The 26,585-nt window shown below is 37.5% G+C and overlaps 1 long non-coding RNA gene across 1 annotated transcript; it reads left to right on the forward strand.

Annotated features, from left to right (window-relative positions):
- The first annotated feature begins 15,701 nt into the window (after positions 1-15,701).
- Positions 15,702-17,665, forward strand: LOC145073764 (uncharacterized). Its single transcript, XR_013691531.1, has 4 exons — positions 15,702-16,445; positions 16,522-16,602; positions 16,832-16,905; positions 17,317-17,665. It is a non-coding gene; the product is annotated as an uncharacterized LOC145073764 (long non-coding RNA).
- Positions 17,666-26,585: the final 8,920 nt, after the last annotated feature.

Genomic DNA, 26,585 nt, shown 5'->3' on the forward strand with positions numbered 1-26,585 from the left:
ATTATCACTATGCAAACCAAATGATATATGTAGATCTTTTCTCCATGAAGGTCTGTATCGATCGGATACACTTCAAGTATAATTAATGAAGAACAAACTAATAAAGATCAAATAGAAAAATAGAGAACACGAGTAATCAAAAAGATGTCTTACACCAAGAAGGAGTTGTTATCACCAAGAGAACGAATCTCAAAAAGATGGTCACCAAGACCTAAATTAAGGTTTTACCCTAATTTTGATTATACACAAAACTATTCTAGTGAATCCCTTCAATCAGGGAATTGTCTCAAATCTATAAGACGAATTGATCCTTATCATAAAGATATCGGATCTACTATCTATTATATTGTGACAACCCAAAAATTTCCATTAGTTTTAACGTCGAAATTAATTACGTCAAAAATTAGCAAAATTTATCCCGAAAATATTTTTGACCGGATTTAAACCCGTTGGAATATTTTAAATATTTTTCGTCAAGCAACCAAAATTAAGGTGGTATAATTTTCAAATTGGCCGTGATTAACGATAGTCGTGAAAAACCCCGTTCGCGGTTGGTGTCAAGTGAACCCCAACCAGGCTATAAACTCCACCCTATATAAGGGTTGAGTGGGTTTTATTCCCACCTTAGACACTCTCTCTACTTTCTCTCTCGACAAATCGGGTTTGCTCCAAAATCGCCTCTTTCAAGCCCGAAACTAGTAAGTGATCTACCCTAACTTGTTGTTTAGCTCATTTAACTTACAAATTCGTGTTTAAATTACCCAAAACCCTCAAGAACATGAGTTTATAGTCCAAGAACACCTTCATGGACCGTAAACACTCATAAATTGGGTTTTAATCCTCAAAAACCCTTCAAAACCACTTCTAATGCTTAGCAATGACTTAGAGGCTTGCATGAAAGGACTTAGAACACCAAAATTGTATCAAATGGGGAGTAAACATGAGATTACAGTCTAAGAACATTCTTAGACCGTAAACCCATCCTCAAGGACCATAAACACCTTTTAAGGTGTTAAACTACCCCTCAAACACCTCCAAAAGCTTCCATGAGTGCCTAGAGCCTTGTAAACCTTCATTGATGCACCAAAAAACATGATTCATGGACTAACATGAGTTTACTGCCATAAAGTCATGTGTTTAAGGTAGTAAACTCCCCAAGAACACCTTCTTAGACCATAAACACCTTTCCAAGGTGTTTAAGTGCCTTTAACACCTTCCTATGCTCATATAAGTGACTAGAACCTTACATGCATGAGTTAGAGCCACCAAAAAACAAAAGGAATGGGCTAACATGAGTTTACAACCATAACCTCATGTGTTTACGACTGTAAACTCCTCAAGGAGTGGTCATGAACAATAAACTCCCTAAAATGGTCCATATGAGGCCTTAAGCCCTTCCTATGCCCTAGAATTGAACCTAGCCTAATTCTATGAGTGAGATAAGACCTTGAAGCATCAAAGAATACACCAACCATGAGTTTACGACCGTAAACTCATGGGGATAAGGTCTTAGTGTCGTAAACTCTATAAAGAGTTTACTCTTGAAGAGTAAACTCCCTAGCTAGGCCATACACTCCCTTAGATGTTACCCGGGACACTCCTAGCACTTAACCAAAGTGTTTTTCGCATGTTAGGATGCGTATACATGTTTAAACTACTATTATATTTACTAATTGTATGTAAACATATGTCATCATATGTTAATAGGTCACTAAGTGTGTTCAAGTCTGTACTTGACACCGAGCACCCTACCGACACTTTCGTCCGATCCGCTTACAACATGTGAGTTCATACCCATGAATTAACCTTTTAAATGTTTTTACATGCTTTTATGGGAGGGAATAAAAGTTAAAAAATGCTAGCTATCATATCAATCATATGTGATTGATAACCCGCATGCACAGGGATTTATTACACTGTTAGCTGTTTTACTAAGTATGGTACTATAAATGGATTTTCAAAACGTCTTTACTTGTTTAAATCTTTTCTCAAATTGACTCTCGCACTGTATGTTTTACTTCAAAACCAGTTACAGTCGTATTTGAAACAAAGGTTTTTCTTTACTTATATTGTTTTATCAAAGTCATATTCAAAACTTGTTTATGAAAGATTTTCAAGGATTTCTAAAGGTCTTCAAACTTATTTTACAAAAGGATATCAAGTCATGATTTTCATAAGTGTAAAGGTTTTCCAAAGTTTTCGTCAAAGTTTTCTTCCATGCTTCTATGCTTCTACTTCGTTAGATTCTACTACTTCGTTAAGTGCTTCTACTTCGTTAAACGCTTCTACTTCGTTAAATGCATGCCTGTACTTGTATAGTTATATAAATAATGTTTAAAGGACTTAGGAAGGCTAGTTCGCCCTATTTCCTTTTCCTCGTTTGCATGTGGTCTGGTGGGATCGGATATCCGTTCGAAGGTCGTTTAATCATTAATTATATATCATGTATACATGTATAGACATAAAAGTTTACATCGGCCAGTTCATGTTCCTTGGGTAGCAAGGGCATCCTCCCACTCGTCACTCGTAGATCAGGGACACTAGTAACTATTATAGGAATAGTTAGGAATCTCTATTCACTCTTTCTAGTACGAGTATTCCACAGGAGTCAGTTCACACGCGAGTCTATACCATTTCTCCAGTGCCTCTAATAGAATTCAGAATCCGATATGCATCTTCAAGACACAGATCTCCCCGTTGTCGAGTTGGTAACTAGAGTCTCTTGTAGGGAGAGCGGGCATTGTGTGTATAGATCTATACGGGACTGACACTCCCGCACCCTGAGTGCTAGCTACAGTCCGCGGCCTACCAAGCCAAGGGGTGACAAATGTCACATTTATTCCGACGCTTGCAGGGCGTCAAGTACTCTAGTGTCGATCAGTATGGTTACGAGTATCTCCATTTTTACCTTATAATTCATGGCCTTAAGGTAATGAGAATTAACACTGTATTCTTAAAACAACACTCTTAGGATCACTCTTTGTTTTAGACCTTGCTAGTTGTATCGTTCATTTGATACTGTCCGGGGTCTGTGTTTCCTTGTTTTAGACCTTGCTAGCTGTATCTTTCATTTGATACTGTCTGGGGTCAGTGTTTCGTTGTTTTAGACCTTGCTAGCTGTATCTTTGATTTGATACTGTCTAGGGTCTATGTTTCTTTGTTTTAGACCTTGCTAGCCGTATCGTACATTTGATACCGTCTGGGGTCTGTGTTTCCTTTTGTTAGACTGAGCCAGGCGTATCATTCAGTCGATACTCTCCTGAAGTCTATGATTTCTTTGCCTTAGTCAGCAGTATTTTCTGTTGAGGCATATGTTATTTTCCCTTAGTACTTTTACTAGTGATATTATCCTACTTTCTTTAAAGTCAAATACCGTATTTTGGTAATGATAACATTTCAGGGAAAATTTCTCTTTAAAACATAACACTGTCGAGTCTTGGTAGAAGACAGCTTTTAATTAGAAAATATAGGATTTTCTGGAAAGGACTCTAATACACTGTAGACTCTAAACTACTACTTTTTATAAAGTTATTTTGGATAAAATGCTTACTTACACAAATGACACTAAATACTTATGAACTCACCAGCATTTATAAAAATGCTGATACTCGCTTTCAAAATAACTTGTATTCTTAGGTCAGCAATAGACAGGTACATCCCAGGAGCTTTTGTTGAAGACAATTTAGTACCGAGCTGCATCTATACTAGTTTCTGTATTACTTTAATGTCTCTATGAAATGTAACTTATGTAAAACTATTACTATTAATGCAATGATTGTTGTACTTTGATTACTATACTGAATATGTTGTGATACTTGACATGACGTCATCCACCCCAGAACGTTTCCGCCGTTCCAGTTTTGAGGTGTGACATATTGGTATTACAGCATTGTTTATATTGAGCTAAGTATATCAATTCATAAAAGATATACAACCTATAAATACATAGGGATAAAACACTCTGACCAAGCATTATACTTATAACCATATTTTACCAAAGTATAGGAACATCCAGAATCTAAACACTCGAACACAAGTATCACAAGAAGAACAAGAATAAAAGTCTTCGGATGTTGAGCATTATCGTCAAACCTAGGCAGTTATGTAATCGTAAGCTGGAATAAATGTAACCTGATCAACTACATTTATTCGAGATGCGATGAATGTGTGCTTGGGAGTGATGGTGGTGTTGCGACAGGTCTGAAACTTACCAACTAGGAATGCTAGAGCCAAGCATAAAGTTTAAAATACTATGGGAGTATTTTGGAATACTAAAAGACTCACATTAATCCCAGAATCATGTTCAGAAGTTAAGAAACAAACAAGAAATTTAAAATACCATAAGGGTATTTTAGGAACCATAGATAACCTTGTGTGAAGAACTAAAAACATCCTTATTGATATACCTACAATTACAGAGGGTATACACCCAAGGTTATATATAATAAGGATCCCATAGATTAAGAATGTGTGGTTTCGCTCTACTTCCTTTTCCTCGTTGGGATGTGGATATACAGTAGTATCACATATTCGAAGGCCTATCAGATCTAAGCTATATATGATTTGTGTACCCTATGTAATTGTAGCAAGACTCGATATGTATCACCAATGTTAATAATCTATGAGGATTCTTTAGACATTTCTATTTTCGCACGAACCCTGTAGAAAACCCTATCCACTTTAGTGTTCGACAGAAGAGTTGATTCAGACCCAGAAGAGGTTAATTGAGAAGATTTCCAGTTCGAAAATAAATGAACTAGGTCGAGACTATTGAAACCACCAAGTGCCTATATCTTTTTAGGGACATGGTGGGAAATTCGCCTAAACTTCCGAGATGCCTAGTCATCCATCATGAAGTGATGACACCCAGACTCAGAATCAAAAGTAAGACGGAGTAGAAATTCGATATGTCTATAGGAGAAGAGAACCCTAGGTAACTACCCGAAGGAAACCAACACCGGTCCCAGTCAAAGATACGAGGTAGACAGAGGGAGCCAGTACATGGAACCCGAGAAGTGTCTTTTCCTCGTGTTCGTCATGCTAATACACCCATAAAATAATACAATTTAGTGAGTTAGTGATTACACTACTCACGCTATGTGTTAGGTAAATCGCCTTTTCCCGTTGCAAGTAATACGATTAGGGCGGATCCCCACACCTCTATTGAGGTTGTTTAGCCATAAGTCTTCATGAGCCTTTCTTCCCACAGTCTTCGTTTCGAACTGTTCTCAGACTCTCCAAGCCGGAGAGCGAACCTTTCCTAGTATAAAGGTAACTTAGTAGCAACGACTCCCATCTTATGGCTTTTTTCGATACTCATACTCCTACCTTGAATACTCGGACTACATCCTAGGGATGTAGGTCGACACTTAGACAACCAATATCAGAGGCACGGGAAAAATTTATGCCTAATTTAGTAAGGATAGATACGTTTAAGGGTTAACCATCGTCTCTCGTCGGCTTGTGTTCCTTCTGTGTAAGAAAACCATTTCTCCGAAGAAGCGTAACCGATCCACTGGCAAGAAACATACTCTCTTATTTGATGAAGCTACGTTCCAAGCTGCAGTCTCGGCAGCCGTAGCAGCTGTCATGGCTCATCTGAATGCTAACAACGCCAATGTTAGCAAGGGCCCTATCGGGAATTCCAATCCAAGTAATGGACAGCAGCAACCAACCTCTGTGTACCCAGCCACCCAAGAACCTTAACCAAATCCATTGAAGAGAAAGTTCAAGATCGAGGAGGGAAGTACCTCGGCTCAAGGAACTTCCGAAGGGAAACGAGCTGAGACAGTCAATACCCCTGCCAGCCCTTCCATCCCGACTTCAAGAAGACCATACCTAGGAAACCTTCCCCAATGCAGCAAGTGTAGCTACCATCATCATGGTATATGTCGGGAACTCTTTTGTGCTAGGTGCAACATGAAGGGGCATACTGCTCGCGTCTGCAGAACCTCGGTTGAGTTTATTACATCAACCACCAATGTGAGGATCAATCCAGTATGCCACCTATGTGGTGAGATTGGGCACCTAAAGCGAGATTGCCCAACGGAAAGAAAAGACAAGGACACAGGAGGAGTCTAACTCTAAAGCTTAGGGAGAAGCATCAAGGAACCCGGTAGATTTTTGTTACGGCTCTCGATCCTAGATGACTAACCAAAAACATTAAAAAACTAATTCTGAATGTAATTACTTCCCCGTTAAGGCGAAAGTCGCAGCACGGTTGTAAAATTTAAAATTTCATTAGGTAACACTATAATGGCTAGATATATACGTTACAGCCATGTATAATTGAGATGGATAGACCTAGAGTGAGTGAATGCCGCCTCATTTCCTGTTCCTCGTTTGGTTGTGGATTTATGGCGGAGTCGCTCAGTCAACAATCCTCCCAATCATAAATTATACATGACTAGTATATGTTAGGCGATTATAGAATGGCCTCGTGAGAATTCATTCATGAAAAGGTACTCTACTCAGAAACACTCAGGACCCTCTATAGTTCCGCGTCGACTCTATCGGTCCAAGTATCCGCGAAAGTGATACACGGGACGAAACCCGAGATGCCAAGAACTTGTGTGCCCGTTCAGCACATGACCCTATCGACCCTCATTCTATGTCATGTCGATGTATGCCAACTTCGACGCCTCTATCAATCATGGTTCGACTTAGTGCAACCGTGTGTAACTCCCTACTGCTGTGTAAAAAGAACTTTCACCATAGCCATTTCGGCAAATAAAGGTTCTTCCAAACCTAAACATAATAAAAATAATAAAGACTAATGCGATCCGTCAGTCGTCACTCTTATTTCGAACCTTCCGAAGTACCCAGGAGAAGGGTACCGCGCGATGTTAACCAACCCTTCTTAGACAGATAGAAACCAAAGCGAAAGACACTGCAAGTATTCCAGAAGACGATAACTACCCAAAGCATACTCCGTAGATCCCCCAAAAAGACCCCTCGCACCTCGCAATTAGGTTCGTGAATCAAGAGGATAGAACTCATGGGACTAAGCACTATAACTGAGTATATGCATAAGGGCGGTAGATAATTGAGATAAAAAAGATTTAAGATGTGTGCTTCCTCCCTACTCCCTGTTCCTCGTTGGGTTGTGGGTCTAGGGTGGAGTCGCACAACTGAACATCCTGCCGACCTCAATTATATACGGCCTGCATACACCAAGTACTAGTGGTTAAGCCAAGTATGAGTCCTACCACGAATCTCATAGTAAAACTCTTCATCCTATTCCATAGAATAGGAGCTAGAGTCAAGAGAACCACTACGGGTTGAGCTACTATAATGACCACAAATCTGAAATTTGTTGTCATCCCGGTTAAGCCAACATAGTAGCTAACACCCTCAGTTGGTAAAGAAATCTGAGTCATAAGAGTCAAGGACATTGACTACGACCATCCATTCACGCTTAATCCCACGAATTAAGCATCTCAGCGAATATCCCGGAACCCTGGAAGCTACGATAAGTTAAACTCTGAGAAGAGTGGATGATGAGATTAAAGTTCCGAGTAATGGAACCCTATACTCACTAGATTTGACCTAGATTGAGAAAACTCGGTACCACCGGAAGAGTAGTTGCAGAAGATGCTCGCACTACTCAGGCACTTCGTCCACCCCGTTACTGACGAGTAGTGCCTAGGACACTCCGCCTTCTTACGTGGAGGAAATCACCGTCGCCCTGTAGACGATGGACCGCATTCTCCGAAGTGAACACTAGAATGCTAAGAACCACAGGATAACCTCCGCAGCCAAGAATACTTGATTAAAGTGCGAAAGTAGGTTGAGTTAAGCCTTATAACCCAGATCTCGAAGAGATTATAGACTTGACACCAGTCTAGGTGTTAGTCGATGGGTTATACAAGAGCACGCACTTTCTGCAACTGAAATAAACTGATGCCTTAGAGAATAGGGCATGTCTTAGAGATCCATTGGACTACTAGGTGTTCCACGAATACTATCTCGTGCAGAAATAGTAGAACCACCTCCCGAGATAGTCCAACACTTCAGAAAATCTCTAAGGATTGAGTTAGCCCTGAGCAGATCCTGCTATTCATGAAACAGCAAGGCAAGTAAGAGCATGATCCTTTCCCGATAAGAATCATGCCGTGAAAGTGCCAACTAGACGATGATGTAAAGTTTAAAAACTTTCTAAGCACTCGTCTGGTGAAACCCTATCTCACCAACCTTGAGAGTTTCCGTTAGAAACATCTCAAGAATCAGAAGTGCAGGTTCATTTTGCACAAGACTGAGATAGACACTCTGCAGCAAACGGATACCCGTAGACATGCAATCCATCCAATGATCCAGAAAACCTCTGAAAGCCAAACACTAGAAACACAAATCCAATGACAACCCGAGCTTTCTAAGAACCAACCTGAAGGACTACACTTTCAGTATGAGAGAGAACGGTTGGAACTTCAGAATGGCGATCACGCCAGTGATGATCTCGCCATAGAAGTACACTATGTTCTAAGTACTGAAAAGCTCTACCCTTCCGAGAGCTTAGGACCATCCGAGATTCCTTACAAAGATTGGTCTAACCCTTGTCAGCCCACTACTACTTTCAGAAATTCCACAAGTTTCACCCCAGATCAATCCACTTCTTAGACTTGACAAGTGTTTGCCCGACGTCACTCTTTGTATCCCACTCATCTTGATCGAACCCATTGGGAACCCTAACTTCGTAGACGAACCAGTAGAAATCGCTAACTGCACGAATCAAAATCCGCATCCCATAAGAGAAGGTTGTTAGAACACCAAGCAATGGCCAGAGTTCACTTGGGAGTGCGAAGAACAACCGAATAGGAAGTTCCCTCATACCTCTACCCGATTGTTCATGATTACTTCCCTGCCTAAACCTGAATTTCGGGACGAAATTCCCTCTAACGGGGGGATGATGTGACAACCCAAAAATTTCTGTTAGTTTTAACGTCGAAATTAATTACGTCAAAAATAAGCCAAATTTATCCTGAAAATATTTTTGACCGGATTTAAACCTCTTGGAATATTTTAAATAATATTCGTCAAGCGAACCAAAATTAAGGCAGTATAATTTTAAAATTTGTCGTGATTAACGATAGTCGTGAAAAACCCCGTTCGCGGTTGGTGTCAGGTGAACCACAACCAGGCCATAAACTCCAACCTATATAAAGGTTGATTGAGTTTCATTCCCACCTTTTTCCCACCTTAGACACACTCTCTCTACTTTCTCTCTCTAGAAATCGGGTTTGCTCCAAAATCCCCTCTTTCAAGCCCCAAGCTAGTAAGTGATCTACCCTAACTTGTTGTTTAGCTCATTTAACTTACAAGTTCGTGTTTAAATTACCCAAAACCATCAAAAACATGAGTTTACGGTCCAAGAACACCTTCATGGACCGTAAACACTCATAAATGGGGTTTTAATGCTTAAAAACCCTTCCAAACCACTTCTAATGCTTAGCAATGACTTAGAGGCTTGCATGAAAGGACTTAGAACACCAAAATCGTATCAAATGGGGAGTAAACATGAGTTTATGGTCTAAGAACATTCTTAGACTGTAAACCCATCTTCAAGGACTATAAACACCTTTTAAGGGGTTAAACTACCCCTCAAACACCTCCAAAAGCTTCCATGTTTGCCTAGAGCCTTGTAAACCATCATTGATGCACCAAAAAACATGATTCATGGACTAACATGAGTTTACTACCATAAATTCATGTGTTTAAGGTAGTAAACTCCCCAAGAACACCTTCTTAGACCGTAAACACCTTTCCAAGGTGTTTAAGTGCCTTTAACACCTTCCTATGCTCATATAAGTGACTAGAACCTTACATGCATGAGTTAGAACCACCAAACAACAAAAGGAATGGGCTAACATGAGTTTACGACCATAAACTCATGTGTTTATGGCCGTAAACTCCTCAAGGATTGGTCATGAACCGTAAACTCCCTAAAATGGTCCATATGAGGCCTTAAGCACTTCCTATGCCCTAGAATTGAACCTAGCCTAATTCTATGAGTGAGATAAGACCTTGAAGCATCAAAGAACACACCACCCATGATTTTATGGCTATAAACTCATGCAGATAAGGTCTTAGGGCCGTAAACTCTATAAATAGTTTACTCTTGAAGAGTAAACTCCCTAGCTAGGCCATACACTCCCTTAGATGTTACCCGGGACACTCCTAGCACTTGACCAAAGTGTTTTCCGCATGTTAGGATGCATATACGTGTTTAAATTAGTATTATATTTACTAATTGTATGTAAACATATGTCATCATATGTTAATAGGTCACTAAGTGTGTTCAAGTCTTAACTTGACACCGAGCACGCAACCGGCACTTTCGTCTGATCCACTTACAACAGGTGAGTTCATACCCCTGAATTAACCTTTTAAATGTTTTTACATGCTTTATTGGGGGCAGGGGGTAATACAATTTAAAACATGCTAGCTATCATAACAATCATATGTGATTGATAACCCGCATGCACAAGGATTTATTACACTGTCAGCTGTTTTATCAAGTATGGTACTATAAATGGTTTTCCAAAACGTCTTTACTTGTTTAAATCTTTTCTCAAATTGACTCTCGCGCTGTATGTTTTAATTCAAAACTAGTTACAGCAGTATTTGAAACAAAGGTTTTTCTTTACTTATATTGTTTTATCAAAGTTATATTCAAAACTTGTTTATGAAAGATTTTCAAGGATTTCTAAAGGTCTTCAAACTTATTTTACAAAAGGATATCAACTCATGATTTTCTTATGTGTAAAGGTTTTCCAAAGTTTTCGTCAAAGTTTTCTTCCATGCTTTTATGCTTCTACTTCGTTAGATGCTACTACTTCGTTAAGTGCTTCTACTTCGTTAAACGCTTCTACTTCGTTAAACGCTTCTACTTCGTTAAACGCTTTTACTTCGTTAAATGCTTCTACTTCGTTAAGTGCATGCCTGTACTTGTATAGTTATATAAATAATATTTAAAGGGCTTAGGAAGGCTAGTTCGCCCTATTTCCTTTTTCTCGTTTGGATGTGGTCTGGTGGGATCGGATATCCGTCCGAAGGTCGTTTAATCATTAATTATATATCATGTATACATGTATAGACATAAAAGTTCACATCGACAAGTTCATGTTCCTTGGGTAGCAAGGGCATCCTCCCACTCGTAACTCGTAGATCAGGGACACTAGTAACTATTATAGGAATAGTAAGGAAACTCTATTCACTCTTTCTAGTACGAGAATTCCACAGGATTCTGTTCACACGCGAGTCTATACCATTTCTCCAGTGCCTCTAATAGAATTCAGAATCCGAGATGCATCTTAAAGACACAGATCTCCCGTTGTCGAGTTGGTAACCAGAGTCTTCTGTAGGGAGAGCGGACATTGTGTGTATAGATCTATATGGGACTGACACTACCGCACCCTGACTGCTAGCTACAGTCCACGGCCTACCAAGCCAAGGGGTGACAAATGTCACATTTATTCCGATGCTTGCAGGGCGTCAAGTACTCTAGTGTCAATCAGTATGGTTACGAGTATTTCCATGTTTACCTTATAATTCATGGCCTTAAGGTAACGAGAATTAACATTGTATTCTTAAAACAACACTCTTAGGATCACTCTTTGTTTTAGACCTTGCTAGCTGTATCGTTCATTTGATACTGTCCGGGGTCTGTGTTTCCTTGTTTTAGACCTTGCTAGCTGTATCTTTCATTTCATACTGTCTAGGGTCTGTGTTTCTTTGTTTTAGACCTTGCTAGCTGTATCTTTCATTTGATACTGTCTAGGGTCTGTGTTTCTTTGTTTTAGACCTTGCTAGCCGTATCGTACATTTGATACCATCTAGGGTCTGTGTTTCCTTTTTCTAGACTGAGCCAGGCGTATCATTCAGTCGATACTCTCCTAGAGTCTATGATTTCTTTGCCTTAGTCAATAGTATTTTCTGCTGAGGCATATGTTATTTTCCCTTAGTACTTTTTCTAGTGATATTCTCCTACTTTCTTTAAAGTCAAATACCGTATTTTGGTAATGATAACATTTTAGGGAAAATTTCTCTTTAAAACATAACGCTGTCGAGTTTTGGTAGAAGACTGCTTTTAATTAGAAAATATAGGATTTTCTGGAAAGGACTCTAATACACTGTAGACTCTAAACTACTACTTTTTATAAAGTTATTTTGGATAAAATGCTTACTTACACAAATGACACTAAATACTTATGAACTCACCAGCATTTATAAAAATGCTGATACTCGCTTTCAAAATAACTTGTATTCTTAGGTCAGCAATAGACAGGTACATCCCAGGAGCTTTTATTGAAGACAGTTTAGTACCGAGCTGCATCTATACTAGTTTCTGTATTACTTTAATGTCTCTATGAAATGTAACTTATGTAAAAGTATTACTATTTATTCAATGGTTGTTGTACATTGATTACTATACTGCATATGTTGTGATACTTGACATGACGTCATCCACCCCAGAATGTTTCCGCCGTTTCGGTTTTAGGGTGTGACATATATATATATATATATATATATATATATATATATATATATATATATATATAACTGCCTAATATAAGATATTACATAAGATCATTATCTTCATGCTGATGTTGATAAAGTCTTGAGGCGCTAGCGCTGGTGCTGATGTTGGCACTGGCTCTGGTGGTCAGCGTATAAAGTGTTTGAGTCATCAACTCATAAGGTATGACCGTAAAATCTCCCCTATTTGATGATGTCAAAACTAATCTTCAACGAAGTCATCAAGGTCATCATTTGAGAATTTCTTAGCTTTAGTCAAGATCTCAGGCTTTAACCTATTGAAGTCATCAAGATGAAGATTAGTTAAGTGATTGTTGATTTCAAAAGAAATCGGCACACGATATACTCTTTCTAGCTCTTTATGTTGCATCCCCTCCAGACAAAGATTGAACAAATACTCGGTGGGAGCATTAGGAAGGTCATCAATACGCTGGAATAACATTTGGTTCTGGCTATCAGGATAGAAAATTCCATGTTTTGGTTCCCAGATAACATGTGCTGAACTGGCTCCACACTCATTGGCAGCTAGTTGTTGATGTAGCGAGTGCCATACGGAAGAAGAAACTTAGTGTATTTTGACATTCATGGCCTACTAGTTCTTTTTGAGGTGGATGGTTGGGATGGACCAACCGAAGGCACTAAGTTCAGCTTCTTAATTTTGTTGATCAATGTGTGAATGGCCAACTTTACCTCATAAGCATGAACACCTTTGTTTTTAGAGATTATTTCCTGAATTTGTATCCACTCACTGTAGCCATACTTAACTAATTCACGAGAAAATATGACTTTTGTGTATTCATACTCAACCTTCTTTCTCAATAGATGCAACTTTAGAGATTCATTTTTGGGTTTAGTGGATTTGACTTTGATGATGGGATTAGGTTGGTATCTTCTTCTAAGAACATTCCCAAATTTCTTAAGATTGAATCTATCATTCAGTTAAGATACTTTGTTTCTTTTGGCTACATCAACATTGAAATGCTGAATGTTGGTTTGTTAAGTATTGGATGAAGCGAAGTGCTAAACAAGTTTGATAGACTGACGTTCCTCTTTTCTTCTTTTAACTGAGGCATTATGTTCCAATATGATTTCTCTGAATTCTTCAATAGTAATTTGCTAATCTACAGCTAAATCGTCTATGTCAAATGCCAGCCTACATTTATTGGGAGGAAGGGCTGAAGAACCACTAGTAGCTGAAGAGCCACCAACAACAGGAACTTCTAGCTTCAGCGTCATTTTCTCCCCTTGAAAAAGAAGCCTTCCACTTTCTAGGATTAAGGTGTTCATCATAAGACTCTGTCGATTTTGGTTCCTTGAGGAATCTCCCCCTCAAAATATGTATTAGGGTAAACAATACTCAAAGGAACAACAACTTGTTCCATAAACTCCAAATCAAGAAACCCTTCATACTCATCGATCTCTGATTGATCACCAGCATTCGTGATAGGCTGATCATTGCTCTCTTATTCAGCTACAACAATTTCCTTTTATAATAACCCCTTCCTAATTCACACGTTTCAGGCAGAGATGGATTTTTTGCAGTCACCATTTGCTCTTGATTTTTCTCCCTCTTTTTGGCATCATCAGTTTAGGGAGGAGAGTCAAGTGGTAGACAGGGAGTGCAAGGAGGGGGATGAGATGGTGGAGGGGGATTTGATGATGGAGGTGGAGGTGGAGGTGGATTTCCTAGAGAGGTTCGAGGTGTATCCTCAATCATCACATCATCATGATCCAAAGTCATTATTCCTTTCATATCAACCGTAAATTTCTCTACATTGAGTCATTTGCACCAGTGGAGAGTGTTGAGAGAACACAATAGTTTGAAAGTTGGAACTGGATTCCTACTGATAAATAGAAGCAGTCTAAATTGGAGTTGGCATTGGAGGAACAATTGCATCTTGAGGAGTAGGAGATGCTGAGTTTGGAGGATTCACATGTTGAATCAGTGGATAAGTAGTTTCCATTTTGTGTGGGGTTGATCTACAGTGTACAATTTCATCTGTAGAGGTAGTGGATGAAGAAGTATAGGAGAAATGAAGGTGCTTGTTCATTTTTGGAGGAGAATTCACTCCCTGAACAGAGGCTTCTTCCTTATCAATATCAAGTTCATCTTCTTCATCTTCAACGTCTTTTTCATCATCAACGTCTTCTTCATCATCAATACCTTCCTCATTATCTTCATCATAATTCTCATCATTCTCTTCTTCAGAATGAGAGGATTCAACAATGTAGGGATTTTCAATCAAATTTGCCATTATTTGGGCATTATGCTTATCTGCATCAGAAGGAGTAGTGTTGATGATCTTTAAGGAGGGGTCAAGAATGGGAATGATTATTCCATGACAGGTATTGTAACCCTCTTCATTAAGATCCAAAATTAGACTAATTCACGAAGGATAAGGAACCTATGTTGACTTCTTGTTCCCTGTGACACATTCAATCAAGTAATCAAAAAAAAGTTGAGCGAAATCTAGTATTTTGTTGCACACCATGGAATACTAGTTTTTTTTCTCTAATAGGTTCAATTGATCTTAGCTTCCAGTTTTGTGTCCAAGGCATTTACCAATCACCCTTGATAACTACTTCCACCATACACCATAACATTGACGAAGAGTATATTTGGATGGATCACGAGTGGTGCCCCGAAAGGAAAAGTTATACCATAATGTTACACAAATGAACTTGCATATTTCTTCAAAAGGAATTTCAGAGTAGTTTTCTAATCGAGGAAGACAAAGAGTAGTTCAAAAAATTCTACATCGATAGTAACCCTATATTGACCATCTCTAATCGTTCCGGTAATGGTTTGACCACTCGAATCAACAGAGCAAGAATACTAGAACTCACATACTTTCTTAAGGTAAAATTTCTCTAGGAATTTGCAAAAGGCATATCAAAGAGTGCTTATTTGTATGTAGTTAACGAAGTCTTAAATTATTGAGTTCACAAACTATTTTGGGATAATATCAGAGAATGCCACATTGTTTGCTTGAATGAGAATGGGAGAATCAGGGGCATGAGGTCCTTTGACGACATTGACGTTAGGAGCAAACTTGTGCAAAACCTTTGACTTGATGAGAGCCTAAGGACAATGATGGTTGAGAGAGCCTTTTTTGAGAGAGAAAATCCACTACTTGAATGAATTGTGAAATTCACATAGGAAAGAATTTTCCTAATTTATCCATAAATTTTTTTTATTTTACGCAATCATGATTGAAGAGATCGGCATCGTAAAACTCTCGTAACCAAGATATTGATAAATCTTTTAATCATTATCCAAAATTTACCATTAAGATAAAAGGAGTTGTGTCAGTGAGACATCACATCAAGTACAATAGTCATCAGTCTGTCCCTGAACTATGCACCTCACTCAGATGTTTGTGTCTCTGCCACCCAATTCGAAGGGGCCGGTCGCAATTCCTTAATCTTCGCACACCGGTGGCGATGGTCACCGACATTTGATTAATGAAGTTCCAGAAGCGGACATGGTTATTTTAATTCGATTCTTTCTATTGCTTATTACAATCACATAGATGCACCAACAGAAGAGAGATTAAGGTGGTGGGGTGTAGAGGTGGTGGATTGTTGTTCACGACCTGAATATGGGATAGTCATAATTTTTTGAGGATTTGGTTTTGATTCCTATGGCCAACATTCGCAAGTACTTTCAGCTTCCTTCTCTATCTCTGTCTGCCTCACATCCCCTCCAATTTTGAAACTTCCCTAATTTCCTCTCTAATTTTGTCGAGAGATTAAAGAAGTGCGATTGACATGAGAAATTGAAGATTTGAGTGGATTTAGTTGGAGAAGTTGAGTATAGGTTTGGGAAATGGAAAGGCTTCACAAAGTTATTGCTTTTAGATGTGAGAGATGCCTATAAGGCGTTCGATGGAATTCCCTAGCCAATTAAGGTATTCATTCCACCTTACTTTATCTTTACCTGATTCATTACTAAATTATATTTGTTTGATCTTCTATTTTCATCAGGTATGCTTAACAGAATCACCATTTGAAATTGTGAGATGCACAAGATTATGCTTCTAGTTTGGTATTTTGTAAGAATTTGAGGTACACATTTCATTTTATGTATTTTACCTAATTTCTAACGCCCCTTGCTAAATAATCATTATCTTACTTCGTTGGATTAGAACTTGGAAACGAAGATTGAGAGTCAAATAAAACTTTTTATTTTTAAAGATATTTGCTTAATTCACGATCTTTGTTTTCTATAGATGAGAAATGAATAAGGTGACAAGAATGAGGTTGTAAGCAATGTTTTTATTAATATTGTTTCCAGATAAGAAGGCTTCATTTGTTGCTTACTGAGATGGAATCTGCTATTGATGTACCTTCAAACATAGAATACAGAAGGTGAATCTCTTTCTTCTCAATATCATTGTTAATGGATATGCCTAAAGCACCCAAAGTTCGAAACAAGATATCTTTCTCGGAAGTTTGCACATTATTTACTATTTAATAAATATAATCAGAAAATCGATGTCATTTGGCATACTTATAATACATCCTTTGATTTATTTGCATAAGATATAAGTTCTTATTGTGATCTAGCACTTCCATTTGTGGGTCCCGTATATAGTTAGCAAGTCAAAATTAATATTAACGTGTTTTCTTTTTATTGTTGATATCGTGAACACAATTAAGATATGACACGTGTATAGAAAGTTGAAACTACATTGCCATTAAAATCTTTTCAGGGACATATGATTATTACAGGTGACTGAAAATGAACTACCCTGATTTTATATGATGCCTCTCTTGCAGAAATCGTCTTGATTGAAAATGTGAAAGCAAGATATATTTTTTCCAACTGAACTGAAAGCTAAAACCGTTTGACTGATATCAAATTTAGACGGAGTTTGATATGGATAGTAGGTATGGAAGATTATGTAATTTTGATTTTTTGGGATTCGTTAAAATCCTAAGAGATTTAAAAGTTTTTTGATATGGTAGATAAGATATATAATAGAAATTCATAACCCTTAATAGCAATGTACTTACACTCTTCTTTTTTATACAAATAATAGCAATGTATAGTCCAGGATAGCATTGTACTTACATTTTTCGCACGTAACGCAAACTATTAATAATTGCAACATCTACTTTTACTTTATTTCGTTCTTTAGCATCTTACTTTCAGAGTTAACCAATTATAGAGCCCTACTTCCGTGCATCAATAAAAAAATTATACTCGTGCATGCGTTGCACTCTTCACTATTTTGGAAGGATTTGGAGAGAAAGAAGAAAATGTTTAAATTTTCTCACTTCTCTCCAACTCAGGAACACAAAGTACAAATTTATTTTCCTTTCTTTTATATTCTTACTTTCTTTCCTTTTCTTTTCTTGGCTAAAACTCGGGAACTAGGCGTAAGAGTATTCAAGTAAATAGCATTTGTTAATATGGGTGAGCAAAACCGAACCCGAAAACCCAAAAACCAACAAAAACCGAAACCAAGAAACCGAACCCAAACCCTCGGGTTTGGGTTTAAATTTTTAAAAATTGAAAAATGGGTTTTGCTTCGGTTTTAGTACCTCAAACCGATCCAACCCGTTGGGTTTGAAACCGACCCAACCTTAGATTATTACATGTTTTTCAATGATATGCTATAATTTTACAATGTATGTTAAAGGTAATATACGTCAAATTTAAAAGGAGGTGAATTTTTGTACTAAATTACACCAAATATAATAGTTTTAATGAAAACGAGATTATTATGTGGTTGTTTGTTTTTGTTTCTAAAAACTTGTTAAACTTGGTTGTTTTTAAACTTGATTGTTGTAAACTTTTAGCAAGATACTTTTGAGGTTGTGTTTGTGTTGAAATTGGTGTTTTTAGTTTCTTTAATCTGGGTTGCTAAATTTGTTTCATTTTTTAAATTATAAATATTTGCTAAGAAATGGGTTACAACCCAAAACCCGCAGGTTTAAACCTGAAACCCATCAACCCATGGGTTGAACCCCAAAACTGATTAAACCGACCTAAGAACCCAAAAACCAAAACCGACCAAAACCCAAACCCAACAAGTTCTAAAACCTAGAAATCGAAAATACACGGGTTAAGTTCGGTTTAACCCCAAAAACGACCCAACCCAACCCATGTTCACCCCTATTTGTTAATGACTCCTAACAAATGAATTCCTAAAGCGTTTTTTATGACCATAATCAAATAGGCAAGCAAAAACTGTTGGGTTTTAGTTCAAAAATAGTTTCATAAAATAGAAAAATATGGCAACGGAAGACTTCAAATTTTGAACATAATATAACATTTTATACCCACCAAGGATCTTCTTGCAAGTTATAGAAAGATTAAAACACCAACCAAAGAAGAGGTGAATAAATGACAACATTTGTAGTTCTTTGGGTCTTCTTGGGAGGCTTGAAAGTTGATGAAGAATGTGGAACCTTTGAGACACCAATAATGACTCAACTTGATAAAGATTCTAGTCCATAAACTCTTAAGAACTCTTAATCTTTAGTTCATATCAAAATATGAACCAAAGAGAGTAAGGAAATGCAAGTAAACTTCAAGTCAAAAACAAAAGATGAGAGAGTCTCATCTCTCTCTACATATATTACGTTTTTTGGTGTATATCATCCAAGACCAAATGAAATCCTCAAGTCTTGTACTTATAGTAGAAACATTACCCTACTTTTTAAATAAACTAACCAAAATACCATGCCTTTATTTGAATAATCAAAGAGCCATTCTCTAATGTAAATAATCAAGAAGCCATACTCTTATTAAATATTCAAAGACCCATTCTCTCATTTAAATAATCAAAAAGCCATACTCTTCCTTTGTGAATCTTATTTTTATAAATAATAAAAGGAAGAAGGAAAAAGCTTTATACTTTATAAACCAAGTTTATAAAATATAAACTTTAACTTTGTGGTAAATGACAAAAGAATTTGTCTAGTCCAAAATACTATGCATGACTTATTAGTTCATACTATATGAACTATATATAATGTTACTTGCTAATGAAAATTATTATTTCCTAGAAATATATAATTTCCAATTTATTTATAAGAGTTTTATTAAATATTTATTAATATCAATTTCTAATAAATAATCAATTATATCAAGTTGTTGTTAGTGTGACCCATTAGGATTATATGTTAATTAGCAATATCATTTTAATATGATTCTTGAGCATATTAGATCTTTCAATCTCCCACTTGTGCAAGACCCATTTTAGACTAATATAGACAATGTTAAATGGCTAGCAACACTTCACTGCCCCCAAAAACATATGACTTTGTGCCATTCTATCAGCACCTAATTCCCAAAAAACTCAAAGCCACAATTGGTGTATATGGTAACTTTATCAGTTATCTTTTCGCTACAGACATTATGTTGAAAATGAGATACGGATCCCAATCAATCTCATTAGTTGTTCAACTTTTGGTAAGGTGCCTTAGATGTCTAACTCTCAACACATAAGAGGAACAAATCCCATCTTGACTACATAAGCCTCTTTCATAGTTCACATCATACTTGAAAATGGCTTTTATAATTGCTCGGTTAAGGAACCGCATTTGACCATATCAAAGCATAGTACTCCCTACACTTAAGTCCCACTATGTATCTCAGGTGTTAAGGTTACAAAGATAGTACCTTTTAATCAAGTATCATTAATGAGAGCGATCCATGAGATGATCTTGATGCGAGTCAATTTAATACTAGTTCTCTCATAAGTATATATGAAACTTGGTTACAACCACTTGCCTACTTTCATCTAGTGAGAGTCAACCAATCCAATTCATATTAGTTTTACTTTATAATCGTTCCCACAATTATAACCGACTATGAACCCTTAGAATAATAACATTATTCATGGATTAAACATGTTAATATAGAACACATCAAATATTAATGTGATGACTATATCCCAATATATCATAACATTATCTAATAGTTGTTGCTATAATGTTCTAATATCCAAATTGTAAAGTCCCGAAAAACAGATCTACCAATGATCAAAGATAATAACAGATGCAAACACGAATTAATAAGCGAATATAGAACAAAAGACCAAGCTTGCATACGCTTCAATGCTATAAAACGTCTGATACAACTTGGGAATGTACGAAAGTATCAACAACCAATAAAGACTGACACAACTCGCTATTTATAGGCTCGACTTACAACCGTAAAGCGTTTACGGCCGTAAGGATTTTATGGCCGTAAACACAGTCTAACCGTAAACTCATGACAAAACAATCATAATTACATATCTACTGCTATCAACGACTATGCCTAGACCAAACCACTATACAGTGTCTTTCAATCTCCCCCTTGGTTTGGACTAGCTCGGCCCCATTGCTTTCTTTACCAGCATGACATCCATTTGGCCCATAGCGCCATTCCACATCTGTTTGCTCAAGATCTCAGCAACCATCCTGGTATACGCCTTGGCTCCCTCCTCATAGATATCTTCAACCACTTTGATCTGAAAATTGCTCAGGTAATCAATATCCCACTTCCTGAACTGCAGTAGGTCTCTTCGATCATACAGTCGTATGCACCCATTCTTGAGCTTAATGACTGCACCACAAGTACTCTCATCATAAACCCACCACTCCATAGAACCGAGTGATCTATCTGGATAACCTTTAACAATGGGACATTGTTTCACTTGAGACGTGGGAGGCCACATAACTACTTGCAGAGGTTTATCAGAAGAAGCTTCAAACACATCTGGATGTTCTAGAATGACTGACTCGGCAGTTGACATTGTTGGAAAACCCTTCTTGACTTGCTCATCCAGAAAGAATTTGAACTGCGAAACCTGAGGATTGTTTAATAGATTGATAAAAGGAGCTTGTGATAACTCTGTAAGATCAACCCTTGTCAACGAACTAAAAGCACGAACATCTTTATACAACTCTAAATTACCACTCTTGCGAATAATAATCCAAAGTCGAAGATGATCGTGAAATCCCCAAGCAGCCACACCTGATCGATTCCCAAAAGTATCTCTGAACCGAACAATTTCAAGATCAGTGACAGTGATCAAAGGTCCTCCTTTAGAAGTGCTCTGAGTAGCATTTCTCTTGAATAACAACTGCCCCTTTTCAGTATCATCTTCTTGATTTTTCCGAATGATCTCTTGAATATGAGAAGCCATAGGAGGAACAACTGCAATACGTTTAGCAGAACCAGATGATTGACCATTTGGCACATCTACTGGATATGCTTGCACATGTAGATTTATTCTTTGTTCTTCTATGCTTGTTTTATACTTCTCACCAAAATCATCCTCCAATTTCTTTTTCAATTCGAAGTAGCTCGAAGTTAGCAGATTGAAATGTTCTTGAAAATTAGAAATCTGCTTATTTTTCACTTTCTTATCCCTTTTAACTTCTGCCAGCTGTCCGCCAAGATAAGTTCTATATGACTGAAGCTTAGACACTTGAGTACGAAGCTCAATGTTCTGAGCACGAAGTTCAGCTACTTGAATGTCAAGCTCTATGTTCTTCTGACTTAGCACAGAGATCTCCTTTCGTAAACTAGCAAGAGATGGATCATCATCTGGAGTACCCCCTTCGTTCATAGAAATGCTCTTTCCTTGAGGACTGGGCGAACGAAGCTGTTCTTCTGCCATGTGCAAAGCCACCCTCTCAGAAGCTGCATCCCTATTGAATCTTGGAACAGGAAAACCGGGCGGAGCTGAAGGGCCGCCAACATCAAAAACTGAACTAGGTCCAGTTGCAAACATCTTTGTTGCAGAAAGTCGTGTAGTAGCAGTAGTAATTGGCGGTGTAGGAAGACCACTGACCAAACTAGTAATTAGCTCGGATTGTCTTTCATCAAGTCTTCTCCTCTTTGATTGAGGTTGGTCACCTTGTGGAGGTATTACACTAACAAATGGTTCAGTTGTAGGAGAAATAGACACGGGAGGGGAACATCCCACAACTACCTCCATTGGAATCGAAGTTGACACCATCTGCTCAGAAGTTGGAGTAAGAGTTTCGCTTGACTTCCTCATCTCAGTTGTCGGCAAAACACCATCATCGACATTTTGAAAAATTGTGTCAAGAATCTCATTGGACACAACATTGGCGCTACTAGCTAAGGAAGCCGCAATATCATCAATATCAAATCCCGTAAGATCAAGATCTTCAAATGAATCATGTCCATCATCACCGGTACCCATTTCCCTTTCATCTTGTCTTTCATTCAATTCGTGTTCATGACTAGAAGCACTTTGGTCTCTCGGAGTTGGTGAATCTTCATCATCTTCAGTCACATCTATCACTATGTTTGCTGGAGTCGAACCCTCAGTAGATGTTTTCTCAGAAGAGGTCGGTTCTGACGATTCGTATGACACTGGCATCTCATCTAATTCTGTAAACTTTCCAAATTTCTCTAATAGATAACGCCCTCGGAAGACAACTTTTCCTCTTCTGTTTTGCTTAATGAGTCCCACAGTGTGTGGACCCAAAGATTTCATATCCAAAGTGTCTCTTGACTTTCTAACCTCAGGAAACTGCATCTCGACAAACACTTGAATGAAGCGGGGATATTGTAGAAATGTATCCCTCGTAGAAGCTCGGATGTTTATTACAAATTCCTCTAGGATGAACTTCGAGAAATTGAAATGAATTCCTGCAGCCAAAGACACCAACGCACCAGTTGTGCGTTGAGAAATTTCATCAGCCCCACTCCTTCTACCCGATATGCAACTCACGAACACATGAGCTAGAAATCTCCAATACGGATGGAGAAGCTTTTTCAACGTTGGTGGGTAGGTTCCCTCATAACTCATCCGTCGTAGTATTCTCTGAACGTCTTCAATACCAATCTCCATCGGATAGTTAGGTTGATCGTCAATCAACAACGCCTCTCGAACAAAGCTTTCATTGATCACGATGTCTCGTCCTTGCACCTTCGCCGCAACCGTGAAATTTCCATCATCATCCATCTGCGTCCTTGCCGTCTCCCAAAATTCACGAACAATGTTCTGGTATATCACCGGATTGACTGTTAATGCTGATGCAACACAACATTCACGCAACCTGTGAACCATTGATAGCATATCGGAATGTATGACATGTGGATCAGCAAGAACGTTTGCCAGATTGTGCATGTCTGCAAACTTGAGATTTGCCATTTTCCTGCACTCAAACACAATTGTAAGAAACCGACACCAACAATAAGACTTATTTTGACCAAAAATATGACAATAAAAATATGATCAAAATAAAATTTATTTATCAATGATGTATGTTTATTGCCCTCCACCTTTAAAAAATAAAAAACGAAACCTTTTAGCAATTTGGTTCTTTGGCCGTAAACTCTAGTTTACGGCCTAAGGAACACTTCAAAAAAAAACTTTGGTTCACGGTCTAAGAGAAAGCACCACGCAATCGTTACCCAATCTGTTTACGACCAAAAGAAACATGAATCGAGAATTTGTTCTTGGGCCGTAAACTCTAGTTTACGGCCTAGAAATTACTTCGAAAAATCGATGCGCAGTTATCATTGAAATCTTTCAAACGATCCAGGGCAGTTACACTCGAATTCACGGGCCGTAAACTGGGAGTTTACGGCCTATGAATGTTTACTCCGAAAAGTGGCTAAAAATCGATCTATCTCTTTGAAATAACAAACGAAAAGCATATAGTCGTGAATATAAAGATAAATAGCATCATAATAAAATAACTTCGAATCGAAATCATCAATTTTCAGAGTTTACGGCCTATGCTTACGGCCGTAAACTCCTCGACTCGGTTTTTTTTTTTAAATTTTGACACACAATGCGATGGTGAACTGTGAAATAAAATACATATTCGAGATCTACACGATGCTACCTTCACGATGATGTAATCGTTTTTCTGAAAATCGAAGATAAATTTTTCAGCAACTTGAGAGCTTTTGAGAGCGAGTTTGCGGCCGGATGCTGTTGAGTGGGGAGATTCCGGCCGTGAACCCCCTTTTTTACCTTTTTACCTTTCTACCTTTCTTACCCTCCTACCTGATAGCTACCCAGTATTTTCAATTTTTCGCCAGTTAATTAAAAAAAACTTTTGAGGATTAATTTAATAAAAAAAACCCTTTTTTTTGAAAATAAAAACTAACACACCATAATTTTAAATGCTAGAAAAATAAAACAAATTTAAATAAAACAATAAAAATAAAAGTAAAATAAAATTAAAATAAAATTAGAAGTTGCAAAAATTAAATAAAAATAAAATTAAAAATAAAAATAAAAATAAAATAAGATAAAAAAAAATTAAAATCAAAGAAAATTAAGAAACACTTTAACTACTACTTCTTTTGTGATGCTTGGATCAAAGTTATTGGACGGCCTTATTCTACTTATCGGTACCTTTATCTTCACATCTTCGTCTGACCGATTACCAGTATTGTGGTCCACTTAAGCGCAAAGGATTTGTGACATTTTTGGATTTTTTACCAATGACGTGATTCAGGCATATACCTAATTGTAAATTTCTGGTAATTATGATAACTCCTAAATCTTACGTGAAATCACCTTATGACCATTTAATTGACTACAACCAGGGATATTGTTGTCCACCTAAATCGAGCAGCGAGATCTACAGACAATCTATATGAGTTCAATTTTTAGGTGTACTGGAACGTGTTTCCCGCTTCCTGATATGCCCCAGCCATCAAGAACTTCCAGAGTACTCCTTACACCGGGTGAGCAGACAACCATTCAGAGAGAGAAGGGATACAAAATTCTATTGCTAACTACTTCAGAGGGGTTGAGAAGAAGAAGGTTGCATATGTTGTGTACCAGGTCGGATTAGAAGTTGCGCAAAGGAGACAACATATGGCTAACAGATGAGAAGTTTTTCACACATATATTTCACGCACATATATATTTCCTACAGAGGAATAGAGTTGCATATGTTGTGTACTAGGTCGGATTGGAAGTCACGCAAAGGAGACAATATATGACTAACAGACGGAAAGAAAGAAAACGATTTTCTACAGACCTAATTTATCGGAATTTACCAGTCGCCCCATCCAACCGGAATTAAGGACAGAATCCGCACATCGAGGAAAAGTTAAGCCACGGTTCCAAGTACGGGTTCAATTAATGTGACGAGTAGATTCTCATGTTTATCTCCCTGCTCAACCTATCCGAGCGTCGTGATGTCAGATTAAACGGATCTAACTAGGTCAAAATTTGTCGAGTCCTCAAATTCATTAGGTTCAACTTTCCTAGTCAAATCCCTTTTTAAAATCTTTCGTGCCTACCAGCACATCGAGTACAGAGCGTAGACGATTCAACTTAGGTACGTTACGCCGATTCAGGTTGTCCTTTATCACCTATTAATATCATTTCCCATCACAGTACTTACAACCGAGGTTGTTAACAGAAAAAAAATTTAAAATGCTGAATTGAAATGACACTATTTTTGGATGTTTTTGTAATTTTTATTGTTTATGGGTTTTATTTCTCCCCCTAAATTTGTGCATGGTTGAGAATTTAAATAAAGGAAAATGCGCAAATTTAAAAAAACCTAACAAAAATTAAAAAAAAAAAAAAAAAAAAAACAAACCTAATAAAAATTGAAAATAAAGCTAATAAAAATTCAAAAAGTAGAGTAATAGAACTAAAAAAAAACAAAATTAAAAAACTAAAATAATAAATAAAAACAAACAAAGAAAGAAAAAAAACTTAATCCTCAAAACGTATAATTTTCAGAAATCCCACAAGCACATCAAAACGAGCTTTGTTAAAAGGCTTTGTGAACAAGTCAGCCACATTGTTATCAGTGTGGACTTGTTCGATATGAATTAAAGATCGTTCATAACAGTCTCTGATAAAGTGAATTTTAATATCGATGTGCTTGGTTTTAGAGTGTTGGACTGGGTTCTTAGCAATTTGTATGGCAGCCTCATTATCACAATAGATAGGGGTTTCTAAGTAATTCAAACCGTAGTCCAACAGCTGATGTTGGATCCAAATAACTTGAGAACAACAAGCTGATGCTGCCACATATTCCGCCTCTGCTGTTGAAGTCGAGACAGTGTGCTGCTTCTTGCATTGCCA

Source organism: Lactuca serriola, chromosome 9 (assembly GCF_051521515.1).
Source record: "Lactuca serriola cultivar US96UC23 chromosome 9, Lser_US96UC23_V15, whole genome shotgun sequence".
Classification (NCBI taxonomy): Eukaryota; Viridiplantae; Streptophyta; class Magnoliopsida; order Asterales; family Asteraceae; genus Lactuca; species Lactuca serriola.